Here is a 22,248-nt window from a genome sequence, read left to right on the forward strand (position 1 = left end):
TACTTTTTTCAAAGTATAATGAACAGCTTTCTAGATCAACTATCTGTTATCTAGTAGATTCATTGAGTTTGATGGCCAAAGGGACTTAGAAAAGGAGCTCTGGATAGGAAAATTAGGAGGAAGTAGATTGAATGATTTATTTCTATATTATTTTATTGATAAGTTTAATCGTGATTCTTTCTGTGGAAAACATTTGTCCAGAGAAGGATTAACCTATGTAAAACAGTTGAAGTCAGATTTAGAGGCCATTTTGAGTAAGAAAAAAAATAAGGAATTAAATACAACTTCATCCTACAAATAAACTTCACTCTACTAGGCAGTTGTATTCTAGAAGTATCAAATGACTCTTTTAACAGGTGACATGAGACTTGCAAAAAAATACCTGGTCCCCCAACAGATAAATATGAATTTGTTCAGAGCTATCTCCATACATAATAACTGGAAGTGCTCCATTTGATGCTTTTGTTTTTCTTTAGGTTGCTACTAAGTTCTGATAAAACGATTATTATTTTGGGCAAGGGAATTTAAATTGTGCATGGAAACATAAATATATGTAAGTTTTATAAAGCAAATACTATGAATTTAGTGTGTTTGAATTCAAAAGAAAAGATATCAAATGAAAACGCAGCATGAGTTAAACTATGGTTTTAAAAACTTGCACACACATCTAGGTTTTCAAATAAATCAGATTAAATTAACTGTTATTTTATTCTCTTCTTAAGCTGCTTTTGAAATATGTGGCAGGATTTGTCATTTGACTTAAAAAATGAGTGTAGTTGCTTATTTCCTTTTCAGCTTTTTTTCATTACTGTAAAAACAAAGTTTTAGCAGTCCATGTCTGCTCTCATTTCATCAAGAACCAGTAAAAATTAAATTTAAAAAACACTTTGAGAGCTTGCCCTAAAGTTAGCAGCAATAAAGCATATGCTGGTCTGCATATAGTTTTCGTTTTCATTCCCTTCAAACTCTTGTACTCTTCTCAAAGCTTTCACTGATATTTTCTTTCCATGGTTTGATTGTTATGGCACACCATCTACCTGAAGAGAATTATGATACTGGTTTGGAACAAAACTCTCCTTTTTTTGGAAAGTGCAGATAAACAGTGTGGCCTTTGCATTCTCTACTATTGATGAAAACCTGCATCTCTCACTTTCTTTTCTTCTACCATTATCAACAGTCCCTCTACAAAAAAGGATGTAGATTTTCCTTATCTTTCCAATCTAATGCTTCTAAATAATGTCAATCTTGGTTTGCCCATGATGTAAACCACTCTAATTTCCTTTATAGACTTCAAATATAAAGTTCATTTGATTTATTAGTAACTTATGTGCTACTCCTTTCACAAATACTGCACAGCCTTTGCCAGAGGCTGCTTCCTGGACATAAACCCCAAATGGTGCAAAAGCGAAAACTGACCCTAAAATCTCTTAAAACAGTGCATGGATGAAATATGCTAGATAATCTTTTTTTTTTTTTTTTTTTTTTTTTTTTTTGGTCAAGTGTAAATGAAGCAAAGCCTCCCTTCACTTATATACATGTGTGCACGTGTGCGTGTGTGCATGTACATGTGCACACATACTACTTAAAAGTTTGTATATGTAACTTTTGTTGCAACCTAAGTCTCTGCAAACTGTTTTCTTATATCTTGTCAATAATGCCATGAACCAGCTAATTAAAATCTTAGACTTTCAGAGTCAGGAACTTGCTTTTGACTGAGTGGGTAGACATAGAGTTACAGAATGCCTGGAAAGGCCATATGAAAGAAAAATCATAGGGAGGTACAAAAGCATATAACCTCAAAATAGAAAATAGTTGTGAAAAGAAGATAATAGAAAAAAACAGTACTTTTCTGTATAGTATTAAGAAATTTTAAAAAGTAGCAAAATGCTTATCACGTGTATATGTAGAATAGCTGATAGAAAGTATAATCGTGAGGTCCTAAAGAGCCTTCCATAAAGCACAATACTTGTAAGCTATAGGTAATTGGTATTATCTAGAAAAGGCGCATAGCTCGTCTTCCAACTTAAGATGACACCAAGCAAAAGTTACCTACTGATGGTTGAAAATTAATGTCTAATACTTATTATAAGCAAAAGTTTTTGGGAAAAAAATTCTAAGTCATATTACAAATCTCCTAAGAGGGTAGTTAATAAGACTAAAGATTTAAAATTTTCTCTTGAGTAAAAACTAAATAAAAAATCTCACATAAAATCCTTAGGTCTTATAAAAAATGAAACATTTATTACTTTTTATCTATATTATATATCATTCACCATAACAAGAATTTGTTGAGTTAAAATTAACATGCATTGAATCTTAGTTTCCTAACACCTTGGGCATTTGAGATGCAGAATAAATGTTTATTTATTAATTTATTATTATTTTTTAAAAATTTGAGCCAGTTTGGCAGAAGGCTGGATGTATTGCCAGGGTACATGTGCTCTGCTGAGAAGCCAAGTACATGTCATAGAGAGTAAGAGGAACAATGGCTTGTAAGGTGGTCACATGCGTGGCTTTAGCCTTTTAGTCAGTAGAGTAAATATGGCACCACCTTGTCTCGTATCAGAGAGGTCCATCCTTCCTTCTGTTTTAGCCTTGGATCCAACCTCACTGAGCCATCCTCAAGGTTAAATGGGCTTTCTGATGCCCTTATAATCCGTGTTCTGAGCTACTAACATTGTCAAAAGCCAGTGAAAAAGTAGCACTAACATTCACCAGAATTCAATTCTATTGCAAAGACATAATATAGGCTATTTCTATCATGTAACACACATTTTTGGTGAAAATATTTGCTAAAATGAATATTAAACAGCTTCCTTTCAAAATGATCAATATTATATTTCTTTAAACCTCACATATTCTGTGTAGGTGAGTTTTGAGCAATATTTTAAAGAGAAAATATCTAATATAGATACTGAATTACCTGCAGTGATATAGAACAGCAGTAACTGCCTTGAACAAAAGACAGTTAACAAAATATATGTTTCATCTTAATGCTACTTCATGATAGGTAGGGAATGAATTTGTCAACCTACATGAGTATAATACTAGCAAGTCAGTTTTAAATACCATTGATTTGTATAAAGACTTTGAATTAAAAATGTAAAATAAACACATATCAATCCACAAAATCAATGACTTATTAATATATTTAGAACAATATTAAAAGTTCTTATTTATAATTCTTTCCTATGTTATTAGAAATGCATGTTATTAATTTGTATGTGCTTTACTTAGCTCTTTAAATGTAAAATGTTTCTTCTAAATTTGTGGACAAATCAGCTTTTGCTTTACCTAAAAGAATCTGACACTGGAACAAATGAGTTCTTTCTTTTAAAGTAGTATAACATGATGTTTTAATATACATACACATTGTTCAGTAATTTCTGCAATTAGGAATTGTGGCCTTTTTTTTTTCTTTCAGTACTTCAAAAATATTATTACACCCTCTAAGGGTGTAATTTTTTTAACCTTTGACCCAAATCTCCCCATTTCCTCAACCTCCAACCTCTGGTAGCCATCATTCTCCTCTCTCTTTCTGAGTTCAACGTCTCTAGATTCTACCCATCAGTGAGATTATGTAGTATTTGTCTTTCTGTGTCTGGCTTATTTCACTTAGTATAGTGTCTTCCAGGTTCATTCATGTTGTTGGAAATGTGAGGATCTTCTTTTTTTTTTTTTTTTTTTTTTTAGGCTTATTAATGTTCCATTGTGTACACACACACACACACAGACACAGACACACATGATATATCCATCCATTTATCCATCAAGAGACAGTTTGTTTCCATTATCTTGATTATAGTGAATAATGCTGCCATGAACTTTTGATAATACTTTTAAATTTTTTTAAAAAAATTTTTCCATAGGTTGTTGGGTTACAGGTTGTATTTGGTTACATGAGTACATTCTTTAGTGGTGCTTTGTGAGATTTTGGTGTACCCATCACTTGAGAAGTATACACTGCACCCTATTTGTAGTCTTTTATTCCTTGCCCCACTCCCAGCCTTCCCCCCAAGTCCCCAAAGTCTATTGTATCATTCTTAGGCCTTTGTGTCCTCATGGCTTAGTTCCCCCATATCATTGAGAACATACTGTGTTTGCTTTTCCACTCCTGAGTTACTTCACTTAGAATAATGGTCTCCAATCTCATTCAGGTCACTGCAAATGCCGTTAATTCATTCCTTTTTATGGGTAATATTCCACTGTGTATATATATATATATATACCAATTTCTTTATTCACTCCTTGATTGATGGGCATTTGGGTTGGTTCCATGATTTTGGAAAATGATAACATCTTTTACCAAAAAAAATGAGCAAAGGAACTGAATAGGTATTTTTCCAAGGAGAACACACAAATGGCCAATAGGTATATAAAAAGGTACTCAGCATCACCAATCATCAGAGAAATGCAAATCAAAACCACTATGAGATAGCACTTCACATCAATTAAGATAACTTTTATCCAAAAGCTATTATCTTTGGATAAAAGGCTATTATCTTTGGGTAAAAGAACATGTTTATTTTCCACATATTTGTCAATTTTCAAATATTTCTCCTGTTGTTGATTTACATTTTTATACTATCACAGTTGGAGAAAAACAATATACTTTCACTCTGCTTAAATTTGTTAAGACTTGTTTTGTGGCCTAATATAGAATCCATTGTAGATAATATTCTGTTTTATGCTTGAGGAGTATGTGTATTCTGTGGTTGTGGAATGGAATGTTCTGTATATATTTGTTGAGATAGTTGAAGTCTAATGTCTCCTCATTGATTTCTGTCTGGATAATCTATCCATTGATCAAAGTAGGGTATTGGCCGGGCGTGGTGGCTCACGCCTGTAATCTCAGCACTTTGGGAGGCTGAGGGCGGCGGATCATGAGGTCAGAAGATTGAGACCATCCTGGCTAACATAGTGAAACCCCGTCTCTACTAAAAAATACAAAAAATTAGCCGGGCGTTGTCGCGGGCGCCTGTAGTCCCAGCTACTTGGGAGGCTGAGGCAGGAGAATGGTGTGAACCCGGGAGGCGGAGCTTGCAGTGAGCCGAGATTGTGCCACTGCACTCCAGCCTGAGCAACAGAGCAAGATTCCGTCTCAAACACACACACACACACACACACACACACACACACATAAACAAAAAACCAAAGTAGGGTATTGAAGCCCCTTACTGTTATTGTATTGCTGTTTATCTCTCCATTTAGATCGATTAGTACTAGCTTTACATATTTGGGTGCTCTGCTATTAGGGGCATAAACAATATATAATTGTTACATATGTGATGAATTAACCCCTTTGTCATTATATAATTACCTTCTTTTTCTCTTTTTACAGTTTTGACTTACAGTCTTCTTTGTCTGATGTAAGTACCTCTGCTTTCTTTTGGTTTCCATATGCATGGAACATCATTTTTCATCCTTTGCTTTCAGTCTATGTATATCCCTAAAGCTGAAGTAAGTCTGATAGGCAGCGTATAGCTGGGTCTTGTATATTTTTTCTTTAATCCATTCAGCCACTCTATGTTTTGTTAACTGGATAATTTAATCCATTTACATTCAAGGTAATTATTTTTAGGTAAATACTATTGTCATTTTGTTAATTATTTTCTGGTTTTATAGATCCTTTGTTCCTTTCTTCTCTTAGTTTCTCTTTTGTGATTCGATAATTTTATTTAATGATATGGTTTGATTTCTTTATCTTTGCTTTATCTACTGTAGCTTTTTGCTTTGTGACTACTATGAGGCTTACATAAAACATCTTATAATTTTGACAATCTGTCTTAAGCTAATATCTTAACTTCGATTGCATATAAAAACTCTACACACTTACTCTCTTCCCGAATTTTTACATTTCTAGTGACATAATCTGCATAGTTTTATACTGTGTATTGATTAACAAATTATTGTAGCTATATTTGTTTCTAATAGTTTTGTCTTTTAACCTTTATGCTAGAGCTATAAGTGATACACACACCACCATTATAGTATTACATATTCTGAATTTGACTCTTTACTTACTTTTACCAGTAAGTTTTATACTTTCATATTACTTTATTTTACTAATTAGAATCCATCTTTTCAGCTTCAAGTATTCCCGTCAGCATTTCTTATAAGGCACGTCTAGTAATAATGAACTCTCTCAGCTTTTGCTTGTCTGGAAAAGTCTTGATCTCTCCATTATTGAACAACTTTACCAGGCAAAGTATTTTTGATTGGCAGGTTTTTCTTTTCCTTTTCTTTTCTTTTTTCTTTTTTTTTTTTTTAAGACAGAATCTCTCTCTGTCACCCAAACTGGAGTGCAATGGGACCATCTCAGCTCACTGCAACTTCCACCTCCCAGGTTCAAGTGATTCTCCTGCCTCAGCCTCCCGAGTAGCTGGGACTACAGGCGCATGCCACCACGCCCAGCTAATTTTTTGTATTTTTAGTAGAGGCGGGGTTTCACTGTGTTAGGATGGTCTCCATCTCCTGACCTCGTGATCTGCCCGCCTCAGCCTCCCAAAGTGCTGGGATTACAGGCGTGAGTCACCACGCTTGGCCTTTTTTTTTTTTTCTTTCAGTACTTCAAAAATATTATTACACCCTCTTCTGGCCTGCAAAGTTTCTGTAGAGAAATCTGGTAGCTAATATGGTGTTTCCATCGTATGTGACAAACCACTTTTCTCTTGCTGGATTTAAGATTCTCTTTGTCATTGATTTTTGGCAGTTTGGTTATAAAATATCTTGGTGAAGTCTTCTTTGGGCTGAACCTGATTGAAGAGTTTTGATCTTCATGTACCTAGATGGTTGTATCTTTCAGTAGATTTGGGGAGTTTTTAGCCATTATTTTGCTAAATAGACTTTTGTCCTTTTATCTTCTGAACTTCCTGTAGTGCAAAAGTTAGCTCTCTTTACCGTGTCCCATGAATCCCACAGGCTTTTTACATCCCTTTTCACTGTTCCTTTTCTCTCTTCTGACTAGATATTTTCAAATGTCTCTCTTGAGTTCACAGATTCTTTCTTTCATTTGATCAAGTCTGCTGTTGACACTCTCTATTGCCTTTTACATTTCATTCATTTGTGTTGTTCTGTTCCCGTGTTTCTGCTTGTCGTATTTTCCTCATATCTACATTGAATTTTTCATTTTGTTTCTGTATTATTTTTCTTGATGTTATTAAGGTGTATAACAGTGTTCTCTAATAGCTTGATAAGCTACTTTAAAATAACTATTTTGAATTCTTTGTCAGGCACTTAAACTGACAAATTAGTTCTTGCTTTGCCTAAAAAACACCCCAGAGCACAACAAATAATATATTCGCTGTATTAGAGTAGGCATAAGTTTCCAACTACTTTTTATTTCATTATATTTGTGAGTTTGACTTCTAATATTTACATATTTGTCTTCCTTCCATTTATATCTTGTTGCTGACATTATTAGACCTGTGTTGCAGAAATTAATTATATATGAAATATATGAATTTGGTTTTTACTCTTATGTAAGAACAGTACTTCTGTTTAACTTCAGCTGAATAACTTTGAAAAGCACTCAGTAACCAACAGAGAGCAAGATTAATTTCAATATGACACTGCAGAGAGTTCCACCCTGTTGCAGGAAGTGTTGTTTTTGGAACAATGGTAGATGCCCTTTACTATTTTTGTCTCCTGACAGAAATTAATAGTAAAGGTCTTACAAAGTAATTTATCAACTACTTTTTAAATTCACACTCTTATAACCTATATGTCCTCAGCTGAGGGACTATGTTGTGTATGATTTTGCATCAAACTATTAGTGAAAGGCAGATTCTGACCAGAGTAAGCTCTTGGGAGTAACTGATCTGGGTGACTTTGACTTTGGTTAGACTCACTGAGGCCTGGTCTTGAAAGGAGCTAACGGGACCTGCAGCAGGACTCTGAGAGATCCCACAAGTTATGTAAACACAGATGTAGCAGGCAGAGGTGTGCGGCCCAGCAAAGAGCCCAGGCCAAAGTCAGAGCAGTTAGCACATTTTAAGTAAAGTGCCCATGCAGGCCTCAGAAAATAAGCAGTTTTGTGTGTGTGTGTGTGTGTGTGTGTGTGTGTGTGTGTGTTTATTTCAAAAAAGTATCAAGGTAGGCTTAAAATTTTATTAAGTATCATAAAAAGGGGATAGATTATGTACTATTTATATTTCATAAATATATATAGTTATAGCTCTGTATAGATCTTTATTGTTTATCTTTAACATAAAGGTAAAATATCCATTTAAAAATGTACTTTCAGCTGCTGTTAAGCATAGATTATTATTAATATAAATGCTACCAAAGACATATATTGAAATAATATTATAAATGTACCACAGTAACGCAAATTGTTAATAACACAGGAAATTATAAGTGGGGAGGGTTGGATAATAATGTATGGAAACTGTATGTTTTACCCAGATTTTCTGGGAATGTAAAATTATTCAACCCCAAAGTATATTAATTTTAAAAATATTTTGTAAAAACAAAGTAAATTTAAAGCCTTAATTCATGATGGGATAAAATAACTCCCCCCAATGTCTACTTTCAAAAAGAAGATTAGAAGTGCTTTGTATGTATTCATAATAGAAACAAATTGATATAGAATTGCTTCCCTTAAACACTTCCCTGAAGTGCACGTAAAACACTGTCTTAAAAATTTAATAATTTATTCTTTCAGCGGTTTTGTGTAGAAAAAGGCAAACAGAATTAATATGTGTGTATTGGTATGTATATATCTTTTCTCCATGTGGAGAGTTTCATAGCAGTATTTTCTAGTGATAGATAAATAATATCCCTTTTCTTAAAAAGCTTTGGAAATGATAAACATATTTAAATTTGACTTAAAAATTCTTTGACTTAGTAATGTAAGTTACAGAATCAGGCTTCATTTGATGTTGGTGTGGTATGGATAATGTGTATTTTCCAGTCTAGTGCTAGAGAGAGAGAGAGTAAACAAAAGTGTGATATCTAAGTGAAAATTATTAGAGTATTTTCTAGTAGTAAGCTTTATTTCCCATCATTTATCTTGTGCCACATCCTTCCTTAGAATATGACTTCTGATTCTGCTTTGTCTGAAAAACAATAGCAAGTTGAATAGAAAGACCTGATGTTTAAACAAAAAGAAGTTGAAGCCTTAACAAAGAGAAATATTCTTTCGAATTCTGTCATTAGATTTACAGGATCAGGATTTATGGAGGCGTGAAGTTCCTCGCTCTCCCTGACATAACTTGCATTATTTGATCTAACCACAGTACCCCAAAGCTGAAAAAAAAATCAGTCAGGTAGAATTCACATGTATTTTTTCCTTCAATGAAATTCATTGTAGAGTAGCATATGTTTAAGGGAATGTGTGAGTTTTATTGCAGGTCAGAAAGGCTAGACTACTAATCCGTGATTCACAAAGAAAACAGAACACAGAAAGACCAGTGCAAGACTGCTGGGTTGGAGGTTGGAAGGTTCTAGTATGTAAACCATATTCCAGTCTGATACATGTGCAACAATAGGGTAATAAAAATGAAAACACTCCATGTGGCTAAAAGACAGTCTTCATTTTAGAAACCTTAGTGTTTTATTTAGAGGTTGTTGGTCAGATTCAAGCAAGGCCAGAATGATTCTAAGTAATGGTGCTTTGTGAAGTGCATAAACCATTTGTGAACTCGAGGGGAATATTAAAGAAATTTCACTTGCCAAGAAGTTAATCAGTCAACCATAGATCCTTATGCAATGCAATTTATTGAACACCTGCCATATTAGAAGAGCTATAACCAGCCAGGTGGTAAGCAGAAATGGCAACACTGCCCTCAAGGTGCTTATAATCAGAAAAAAGTAAAAGGATGGAAACTAAAATTTACAAAGGCCTCCAATTTTACAGTATTTTACATGCACTTACAAAGGGTGCTTGAAGCATAACTTACATGCAACACAGTCACCACCAACCAAAAAACAGATATATATATATACACACACACATACATGATCAGTCATAGGCATTTGTGTGTGCACATGAGTGAGTGTGTGAACATGGAGAAGTGGGGCACTTGCCTTTAGTTGGACTAGCTTTAGAAAGGAGTTGAACTTGAGACAAATTTTTGAAGAATTGTTAGGAAACAAGGAAGACACTCTGTAATTAGAAGACAGAATTCTGAATGATGTGTTCGGAAAATAAGTACTCTGTCAAATTGTAGTAATCAAGTAATTAACTGTTAGCTTCTCAATTCAGAGTAGCAACTTGATTTTAAAATAATTGGGAATAGTTAGAAGGATTTGAGCAGGGAAGTGATGTAAATAAAAATTTGCTTGAAGAAGTCTCTTCTGTCTTCTATTTGTAGGACAAATGAATTAAAAGAAGCCAGCCAGCCTCACAGCTTGAAGGTATGAGGAAGACTGATCTTTCTAACCACACTATAAATTTCTGGACATGTCCCAAGAAGCAGGTTCAGTTTTTCTTAAAATCAACTTTATTAAGGTATAATCTATATGTAATAAAGTGCTTGTGTTTTAGATATACAGTTTGATTGGTTTATGTTTTGTTTTTTTCAGCATTATTGAGGTATAATTGTCAAAATCATATGTATTTAATGTGTACAGTGCTATAATTGGTTTTATAGATATATACGTTACGAAATGATTACCATCAAGTTAATTAGAACATTCATCACATCACACAGTTACCGTTTTTTGAGAACACTTAAGATCTACTCTCTTAGCAAATTTCAAATATGTAATACAGCTTTAGTTATTCACAACCTCTCTACCTATTACCTCATTAAGAAAAATGGGACTACAACAAATGATTATTATAAAAATTATGAAATAATTGGAACAAATATGGCATATAGTAGATACTCAAATGACTAAGCTTAATCTGAATCTAAAATACAAATCCAATTATAATTACTACAGTAGTATATTAATACATGGCCTCAAAAATAAATGAGTCTAAAAATAAATATATTATTTAGTTTTACAGTAAGATTATCCAGAGAAAATTAACATTCAGAAAAAGCCATATATTTATATTATCATCCCACATTCAGGAAAAAAACCTTTTTATATAATCCAATGTATGCCTTATTGCCTTATTGGAATAAATCTATAGTTAATCAGAGGGATTTTTAAAAATTTGTTTTCTAAAGTAATTTTATTTCTGAGAAAATCCACAAGGCTGTGAACAGAATGATTCTGAACAAAGTGTTCAATGTTTCTCTTCAACCAGCTAAATAGACATTTTAATGCAATCTCAGTCTTCTAGTCTAATTTGTCTTTCCTTGTCAAATGGAATCTCAAGGAAGTACCAGTCTCTTTTTATTGTTGAGTATACAAAACAACAACACAATTGAAACGGCAAGATTAAAAAGAAAAAAATACTGAGTGGTTCTAATGTAGAACATTGTTTTAACTAACTTTAATCTGATGGTTCTTTGGGTTTAAGGATTTGGGTTATTTTACACATATATTTATGTTTGTGATATATAAATAAACAAGGAAAGTTATTTGTATGGCCATTCCATTGTAGTACCAACTTCAAAGCCAGGCAGTTTTTTCTTTAAAATTTAGCTTCCCTTCTTACCTGTTCTAGAACTCCGGCAGCATTAACCTACCTTCAGGAGTTGCTATACTAATTGAGGTTAAGAAAGCAGCCTATGCAGAGCAAATACTTACCAAATAACTTACCCCTTTCTTTTCTTTCCTTTCTTGATTTGTAGTTACATCAGTTCAAGTGCAGGTGGACTCAAATCTGAAATAACTAACAGTGATAGAAATAGTCACTTGCATTTACTCAGCACTCCACAGTTGGCAGATGCTTCCGGGTTTATTATGCTATGTGGTGTGGACAGAGCAACTGTTTCTACTGCCATTACACAATATTATTCTGAATTTACAGTAGTTTGGTTAGATATTATATATTAAAAAATTAATAAATGTTATGGTTAGAATGAACCCCAGATGTCTCCATTCTAAGAGCAGGGCTCTCTACCATTCTGTACTGCTGTTGGCAGAGGTAGGGCCTTGGGGAGGGCAAGACAAGTAGATAAATGAAAGCCAATTCATGCTAGGAGGTCAGTTTGAAGCCTTGGGATAAGCCAATGCTCATTTTTATGTGTCAAGGTAAATACTGAGTTTTCAATATACATTTTTAAAAATGCAGGTACTTGAGATAGAATTAGGAGTAGAACCACATGTAGGCAAACAGCAACTATCAAAGGTTTGAGAAAATACTGAATTTAATTTTGGTAGAAAATAGCAAAATAGCAGATTTGTAAGTCCTTTTAAGAGGTTAGAACACATTTCTGTTAATTAATGCAGAGCTTTCAAAACTTTGTGTTTAGGGCATACTGTCTACATGTATTTGGTTTATTTGTTGAATTTGTAATATATTCACATTTTTCCAATTTTAAAAATACAAGACTAGATACAGCAAAAAGTTTATCTCCCAGATCTCTCATCCTAAACACATAGTTACCCTCCTGTATCAACCAGGGTTCAACAAAGAAGCAGTAGGAGGTAGTAGTATATGTTTTTCTCTCTCTCTCTCTCTCTCTCTCTCTCTCTATCTCTCTATCTCTCTATGAATCAATCATCTATCTATCGGCTTACATTATTGTGGGGTCTGGCTAAGCAAGTCCAGAATCTGCAGGGCAGCCAGTCAGAAAGAGTGAGATTATGGGCAGTCTCAAACCCACAGGTGGAGGCTGGAGCTATTAGCCTGTACAGCAAGGTAGTCAGGAAAGGAAGATTCCAAGCAGGAGGGAATGCCACAGTAACAGCTAGAGGCTGTTGTCCATAGGCAGAAGGTCTCTTTTTCTCAGGAAATCTCTCTCCTGCGTTTTTGCCTTCTAGTGGATTTAGTCAGGCCCATGCAGAATATCCAGGATAATCTCTCTTACTTAAGGTTAACTGATTAGGAGTTTTATTTAATTTGCAAAATACCTTACCTGCAACATGTAGATTAGTGCTTGATTGAACAACTGGAGACCTTACATAGCGTAGCCAAGTTGACAGATCAATAAAACCAATACAACTTCATAAAAATCTAATAATGTTATCAGTGTCTTACCTAGTTTTTTTTGGGTCACAAAAGGTCTTTAACTGTCAGAGATTATAAAACATGCTAACATTATTTCTTCTAGCATTTATACAGTTTAATTTATCACATTCAAATTTTTGATACATTTGAAATTTACTTTTGTATAAGATTTCGGGTATATAACCAAAAGTATTTTATCCTAAATGGCTATTCGTCTTTCTCAATACAATTTCTTAAGTAATCCATTTGTTTCTGTAGTGATTGAATTCCTATCTTTGGAATGCAACTTCCTAAATGTATGTGGGTTAATTCCTGGACATTCTGTTCTTTTCAAATTATCTGTTTATTTCTTCCTGCACTATTATCTCAGTCTTCTAACTACTATTGCTTTTTTTTTTTTTTGAGATGGAGTCTCGCCCTGTCACCCAGGCGGGAGTGCAGTGGCGCGATCTTGGCTCACTGTAAGCTCTGCCTCGTGGGTTCACGCCATTCTTCTGCCTCAACCTCCCGAGTAGCTGGGACTACAGGCGCCCGCCACCACACCCGGCTAATTTTTTGTATTTTTTTTTAGTAGAGATGGGGTTTCACTGTGTTAGCTAGGATGGTCTCTATCTCCTGACCTCGTGATCCGCCTGCCTTGGCCTCCCAAAGTGCTGGGATTATGGGTGTGAGCCACTACGCCCGGCCTACTATTACTTTTGAATGTGTTTAAAATGTAGTAGTACTAGGCTCTCCCATAATTTATTTTATTTTAATCCTTTGTTTTTATTTTTCCATATGAATGCAAAAATCAGTTTATCTAGTAAGAAACAGAAACATCTTCCTAATATTTCATAGAAATAGCATTAAATGTATCAGTTACTTTAAATTTTGGGGGGTTACCTTTCATAAAAATTTTATTTTTTCCAGTCTCCCTCAATATAATATAGTAGTATTTTAAAGTTTGCCTTCTATAGATCTTGTACATTTCTTGCAAGCTTATCACTAGACAAATTTTAAAATATTTCTATTGTTTCAGTTACTCGTTGTAAAAAAGGAATTTTTTCCATTATATCTTCTAGTCTATTGTGTGTCTATATGAAATATATTGATTTCAGATTGTCCTTGTCAATTTACTGAATTCTCTAGAATTTTAATCTCTTAGATTTTCTGTGTATGCAACTATGCCAGTGTAGCTAATTCTATTTTTGATCTTGTATATCTGATTTTTATGCTTCTAATTATTTTCCTAGTTGAACTCTAATGCTAATACTTCTTATATAGTGTTAAATGATTGTGAGATAGTGGGCACATTTGTCTCAATTTTTCCTTTACTGAGGATCTTTATGGTATTTCTGCATTAAGCCAGAAATACAGGTGTGTGTGTATATGTGTGTATGTGTATACATATGCACATGTATATATACACACATACATACTTATAGGAAATTATTGAAGATGATTTATTTTATCAAACTTTTTTTACCATTTTCATAATTGTGTGATTTTTCTCTTTGGATCTACTTATATGTTGAATTAATAGATTTTTTAAAATATGGAAACATCCTTGCTTTTTGGAAATAAACATCCTTTACATCTTTTAATATTCTTTTAATATGATGTTGCATTTTGTTTTGTTTTTTCCTGAATTAGTTATTTGCGAGAGAACCAATGGTGTAGTTCCATCCTGAAGCTTAGCATTCTTGGAACCCCGGAAGAACTGATGTTTTAGCTCAAGTCTAAAGGCAGGCGAAAAAGCTGATGTCCCAGTTTGAAGGTCATTGGGCAGGAGGAATTCTCTCTTACTCAGGGGAAGTTCAAACTTTTTGTTCTGTTCAGTCCTTCAACTGATTGGACGAAGTTCACTCACATTAGGAAGGGCAACTGCTTTATTAGTTAATTTCATCCAAAAATGCCCTCATAGAAACAACCAAATGGTTGACCAAAGGTCTGAGTGCCCCATGACTCAGTCCAGCTGACACACAAAAGTGACCATCACAAGCCCAGAGTTTTTGCTATTTTCATGTTGATTTTTCATGACAAGAGAAGCTGTGTGAATGCTCCTTTTCTGCTTTTTCTGTTTTTCTTACTGAGTTCCCAGCCTCTTTTCTAAATACACAGTGATCTAACTAGACTTTGAAAAGTATAGGTTTAAAAGGATGTCAAATTATTAGCTTGTCTTGAGTACCCACGGATCTTGGTCTGGCCGTGTTCCTAAAGTTTGTGCATGAGGCTATCTGCAGCTCGAGGAAGTGAAAGCTGCCTTTCCTTCAAGAGTGAGCCACCCTATGTGGGAACCTGAGGTTTTGTTCACATGACCTCATTGTGGAATTCAGCATTAAAAGAGTGGGTAGAGATCTCTGAGGCTACTTAATAGTATGGTAGTACATGAAGTTTCTCCTTTTGGGGTGTGGTATGTAGAAGTTGTGGCGACATTTTTGCTGATTTTATATGGTGAGCCAACGTGTGAGTCAATAAATAGATTTTTATAATTCACTTATGTATTTTCATAATAATAAGTGCCCAAAGGTCAGAATGAAGATGCCACATCCTGCCTTTATAAAAACAAAATATCTGAGGAAGGATGTTGCCAGCTGAAATGTCATCTGTAGAGTATATTAAAGGCAAGATTCTTTGGAACCTGAATGAATAAAATGTCAAAGAAGAATAGGCAAAAGAAATGTCAGTGCTTGTCCAAAGGAAAATAATCTAAATTTAATGAAGTCTTAAAGACTATATGCCTGTTATTAGTTTTTATTATTCTTTTTTTTTCGATGGAGTCTTGCTCTGTCACCCAGGCTAGAGTGCAGTGGTGTGATCTTGGCTCACTGCAGCTTCCGTGTCCCGGGTTCAAGTGATTCTCCTGCCTCAGCCTCCTGAATATCTGGGATTATAGGCATGTGCCACCAAGCCCAGCTATTTTTGTATGTTTTTTTTTTTTTTTTGGAGAGAAGAGGTTTTGTCATGTTGGGCAGGCTGTTCTTGAACTCCTGACCTCAAGTGCTCTGCCCACCTCAGCCTACCAAAGTTCTTGGATTATAGGTATGAGCCACTGTGCTTTTAGGAAGAGCAATGTATAAGATCCTATTGGAAAATTCAAGAGAAAGATTAAAGAAAAAAATCTCTATGCCTGAAGAACTTACGGTTCAGTGTGATTAATGAATAAAGGATGAATGTGTGAAGATAAGACTGAAAAGACAAGCTCTGGCTATTCCACTGAGGGCCTTGTGTGTGAAGCTAAGGCATGTGAACCTTCCCTTCTGTCATTAGGGACCCATCAAGATCATTAAGCAAGTAAGTGATACAATTGGTGAGTTTTGGGAAAAATGTTACTGGTGATAGTAAGGACAGATAAAGGCTTGAAAAGAAATTTTAAAAGACCTAAACATTGAAAAGATTCTAGGGGCACCTTTTATACAATTTAAAATAATACACAACACATACACAAATGTTGAAATTAAAATAACACATAATTTATATAATTATAACTGCTTTCCAGAGCTTCAAACTTCAAATTTGTACATCCATTCATTGAACCTCAGCTTTTCTCATATTTTATATTGTGTTTGCTTTACCAACACCAGAAGAACATGGTTTTCTTGCCCACCAGGTAGTTGAGCCCAGCATTCCATGAGAATTTGAATTAAGGCAATAGCAGTGGAGATCCATGGACAGTAGGGAGATTAGGAGGTGGAGTTTAGAGAACGTGGAAACTGAATGGCAGAGGAGGTCAGAGATTTGAAGGTTTCTAGCTTAGAACCATGGTCAGATTCAAATAAAAACGTATAGGAGAAAGCAAGTATTTGGAAGCATATGCTAAGTCTAAAATATTGATTAATTCTTATTGCCTCACATGGAAGTGGTTTGCAAATAAGTTTTCTGCTGGTAGAATAGTGATTTCTCTAAATTTATATGGACTAAAGTTATGTTTTTGAAAAATAGAAATTTAAATAACTTCTAGAACCTAGCACAAACTTGAGATTTAGGATCAAAATTTTATCTTTTTATTATCTAGAAGGTCTTTTGATGACAGAGACCTTGTCTAGTTGTCTGGAAAAAATCTAGCATTCATTACCAGATTGCTTGCATTATAATTTTAGTCAACTGTCTATTATTGTTCAGGACTATGAATGACTTTTATTTCTCTAGCCAATGCCAATGATAAATGTGGGTAGATGACTAAAAAGTAATAAAAGGAACTAAACGGTTTCAGGGTCCTAAAGAACCTATGCCTGCTGCAGAATTCTGAAATACTTTTCCTTTTTGACAGTTGTTTCTTTGACATAAACATACACACAAGATCGTTAAGAAATCCTGTCCTTTGCTATGGCATATGAGAACATGTAATCCATTCTTTATGTACTAGTACTTTCCATTCTTTATGTACGATCACTTCTTTGGCCTGAAATTATACTGGAAAATGCCAGCATTAAATAAAATAATAAAGTATTAATTATTCTTGCCTTGTTGCTGATCATAGTATCCTTTGGGATGTTGTTAATGAATATCAGCAAAAGTAAAAGAAGATATTCAGACTGATTTAGGATGAGCTGTGACGTAGAAACATAGCTTTTCTCTTCTCCTCCTCCTTCCCCGCTTTATCATCTTCTCTTTCTCCTCTCCCTTGGGTATTGAATACAAAAATAAAAAGGCAAATTACTTGTTAGGTTCTTATAGTTGGCAATCTGGCTGTCTCCTGACATAGTCTTTCTTTTGGCTTTGGGAAAATATCAGCATGAAGAGGTTGACCCTGTGCACTTGTTTTAGATGAAGGTAAACAGAAGACGATATTACTTGCCTGAATGGAGTAGACTATCCCATGGAGGAGAATAATAGCTGTCTTCTAGTTTTTGTTTTTCTAAAAAGACCAGTGAAGACTTAAAAGGAGAAAGAACTGGAGAGGAGGGTGAAAGATGATTACCTTAAGGATTAGAGCTGTTACCCTGGTGAAGTCTGCAAATACTGTTTCTAAGCAATAGGCTGAATGTCTCTTAAGTGAAATGAATTACGACTAAGGGATTTGCAGTAAATCTTTACAAGAAAATATCTCTCAGTTATTCATTATGATAATGTGATTTCAATAAGAATGGATATTGTTTCAGTCATTAACCATGCTCATATAAATATTATTTTAAAAGATCAGTAGAAATACATCACTTTTTGAAAAAGTTCAAATTTCTGATTTCATCACAAATTCAGCTATGTTAGTTAAAATAAAATAAAACTGATTCTTTTAATGAAAAAAACTGCATTTTCCTGCCCTTTTTAGTGACCTTACAAATAGAAATATTTTAAGCATTTACGTAACGTGTACTAGATATAGGAGGTTTTATAGATGCCTTGTACAATGCTATAATACTCTTGGCATTTTTTATTTTAAAAAAGTAATCAAAAACACATTGGGAGCTCAAGAAATAGTATATATGCTTCAGGTTAACATGGTAATGGCTCTGGCCTTTAACCCTGATGCAACTGTTCTATCCTAACAGCTCTTTGTGAAAGGACACCAAATACTGAAGAAATTGGAAAGGTTAACAAAGTTAGCGGACAAAATAAACTTGATACTGAGAATGAACTTTCACATGCAGCAAAAAAATAAACAGTATTCTCTTAGGCTGATCTTCAAAGGATGTTTAAGATGCCTATATGTTTCTCAGTGCTAAGTTCATCCTCTCTTTTGAGGAGAATTATTTATACAAAGGGTTACCAAATTCATAGTGAGTCAATTATTGCAAATTCATAAGAACTAATAATGTATGGGATCATTTGAAAACAATTGATAACTGGCTGCCACTGGGGTGGCAGTAATACCTGAGAACTTGCCATTTTTCAAGTCATTTTCATGACATCCAACTATAAGAGGTATTCTCAAGCTCTGTGTAGAACTGAATGAATTATTTTCTTTCATAATTGACAGAATTTGGGTCCAAAATATAACCTGAATTGTTGGCTGCTACAAAGTAATATAAAGCCTGACTTCTGTTATTGACACATTTTGAAAGTTCACAGTTTAGGCTGACTCTACAATGGGAATTACATATCAGATTACGTTTCTCTTGTAGAAACAGTAAAGAACACTGTTACTATAAAGCTCTTTGTGTGATCAGCTAAAAACAATGTGGAAAGACCATTAAAAATACAGTGAAAAGGTAAAGGTATTTTTTTTACTTGTTTCTGCATGTTATCTAAGTAGTTCCATTGGTATTTTCTGAAAGCCACACATCACCCTGAAGATGTAAAGATGGTTTCTCTCTACTGCACACAAGTGCCCCTTAAAAGAAATATCCCAGACCAAAACTCAACAAAGCAGTCTGAATGTTATCATTATTATTATTTTTGTAATGAGAAGTACAGGTTAGGGACTCTCCCCCAATCAAGAAAATGTTTACATGTAAGAAAAAGGAAAGGACAGACAAGAATGGCTATATCTGGTTTTGCATTTAAAACTCCAATCCTTGATGGCTTAAAAAATAAAATTTCAGGTGGTCTTATTTTTTAACTCAACAGAGTTCCAGTTGTTATACACTCGTCTTATTAATTTATTGTTGAGTTCTGCAAAAGCTTCTCCATTTTGCCAGTCTTCCAAAGTATTGGTTGATGTGGCTAGCAGTCTTTCAGAAAACACCAGGATTAACAGGGTATTTGCACACCTGCAAAGCTCATTTAATGACTGAAATTGCAAATGCTGCACAAGTAAAACAAAAAAAAAATGTATATTTTAAGTTATTTTAGTGACCACAGCTATATAACACTATTCATAAAACCAAACATGCATGTCTATATATTATGTATTTCAAGATGTAGTTCTGATTGATTGTTACCCCGTGTCAAATATTTTGATTTGCTGGAAGAAATGACAAAATTCCTTAAGAAAAATGGACAAATCTGTAAGGAAATACCTAAACAGCAAAAGCATTAAGAAAAGACCCTACTAATCTTGGGAGTCCTAAAGTCAAGGAACAAATGAAAGGAGACAAAAATAAAGAACAACAAGGCGGGTTATTTTTCCAAGGACTTGCATTCTGATGCATTGCCATGCGTACTTAGACTAAACAAATTAACTTCTCTGGGAGGTATTCTCTGGGTGCTCACCCACCTTTCAGATGTGTGCATTTGTTTTCAAACTGACATTTGATTGTTAAGTTTTCCTCAAGTGATTCTCATTTTGAGGATTTCTAGTTTTCTTGAAAATGCTCTTTTTTCATAAAATCATTTTAACTGAGGGCTGAGCTTTCACCCTGACTTAGTATGGTGACCTAACTGAGTTGAGAGGGATTATATATTCAGGACTGAAGTTATAACCTGAGCAATAAATATCATATAGAAATTCTACCCACGTTTCACTTCTAAAGCCCATAGCAGACATATCTAATTGATTAGGAAACTAGATATAGCTTGAGAATCTTCCTCAAGTCCTTGCTCAAGGCAGCCACCATTAAGTTAGGGTTCAAATGATGAAATCTATTTGGCATTCCACAATACATTTATATTCTAAGCTTTAACTTCTACTGTTTCTCTTCTCTTCATTGGAGATGATAACATTCACTTACTGCTTCACTGGCATAAGAACCAGCTCTAGAGAGGAGTATACAGAGGTATAGTGCAACTTTTTCTTCTAAAGCTGTTGAACTATGAGAAACATATGGCTAAAAGAGACTTTTAACAAAATATCCCTAAAAGATTATAATCTTTTATTTATTTATTTTTTGAGATAGGGGCTTGCTGTGTCATCTACGCTAGATTGCAGTGCAGTGGTGCAATCTCAGCTCACTGCAGCTTTGACCTCCCGGGCTCAAGCAATCCTCCCACTTTAGCCTCCCAAGTAGTTAGGACACATGCTTGCCACCAAGACTGGCTGATTTTTGTATTTTTTGTAGAGACAGGGTTTCCTCATGTTTCCCAGACTGGTCTCAAACCCTGGGACCAAGCCTGCCTGCCTCAGCCTCCCAAAATGCTGGAATTACAGGCATGAACCACCATGCCTGACCTATAATCTGTTTTATTTCTAAATCACCATTTCTCATTCTATGTTCATTCTCACAAAATGAGTTAACTATATTATTGAGTTAATCCAAAATGGAATTTTTTAAGAAGTTGGGTTTTGTTTGTGAAAGTGATTATATGCTGTCCTACCACTATCATTTTACTGTGGGTGTAGGAAAAGAAGAAATAAGATTTGCTCCTAAATAGATAAGCATGATGATATTGACTTCAAAACAAAAATTATCCTTAAAAACCTTAAAAATCAAAGCTTGCTAAATATTAGTAACTAATGCACTCACTGCTCTCTTTATATATATTTTTCAAAATGTAAAGAATTTGCTACTTAACTTTCAGCTTTATTTGAAAATTAATTTTCAACTCAGAAAACCTGTGGGTTTTGTAAATTTTCAGTTTAAGAGAATGGGTACTCAGTTACAGTTAGAGGCTTTAAATAAGTGGAGATTCCCATTGTGAGTGGGTGTGAGGGCACATCTGCAAACTGTAGTCCAGATTCAACTTCAGTCTGTGTTTTCCTCAGTATGACTCATTCAGTCATCACCCAGGCTGTGTGATTACTGACTCTGAAGTATGTGAAACACTCAAACAGTTGGGATTCCTTTTGGAGCATATACAAACAACTTAAATCTTCCAATTCAGATTATGTGGTTGGGCTTAAGACCGTTATGAAGGCAGGGAGGAAAAACCTGAAGGCTGTTTGTGGCTACAGGGTGTGGTGTTGTGGGGTTGGTGGCAGAGATCTGTGGTGTTAGTTAATACAGGAAGATACTCAAGTTACATTCAGTGTAACATACCAAACTTGCAAATTCTCTCTCTCTCCCTCTCTCTGTCTTTCAGGAGTAGTTACCAGCAACCTTCCTGCCAACTTAGCCCAAGGTGGGTTACTTTAAGTACACTAGAAAACCAATTTCTCTTCAGTTTTGCATCCTTATCAAACTCACCTAAAGTCTAAAAAAAAATTCCTTCTGATTATAGATATTTGTTTCAATCAGTTTTATAGGAACAGCAGTCTCTGCTCATCTCTTCTTCCTAAAATTCTTGAACTCTTTAAACACAATTGCCACAAAATTGCCATGGAAGGAAACCTTTCATCACTTTCTAAATTATTGTCTTCATTTTTCAATTCTTTAGATGTTAAAAATTGGGATATAATTTACATACCATTATATTCACTATTTTAAAGTGTACATGTCAGTGGTTTTTAGCTTTTATTCACAGAGTTGTGCAACCATTACCATTATCTCATTCCAGAA

This window comes from Macaca thibetana, chromosome 3, assembly GCF_024542745.1.
Source record: "Macaca thibetana thibetana isolate TM-01 chromosome 3, ASM2454274v1, whole genome shotgun sequence".
In the NCBI taxonomy this organism is placed as follows: domain Eukaryota; kingdom Metazoa; phylum Chordata; class Mammalia; order Primates; family Cercopithecidae; genus Macaca; species Macaca thibetana.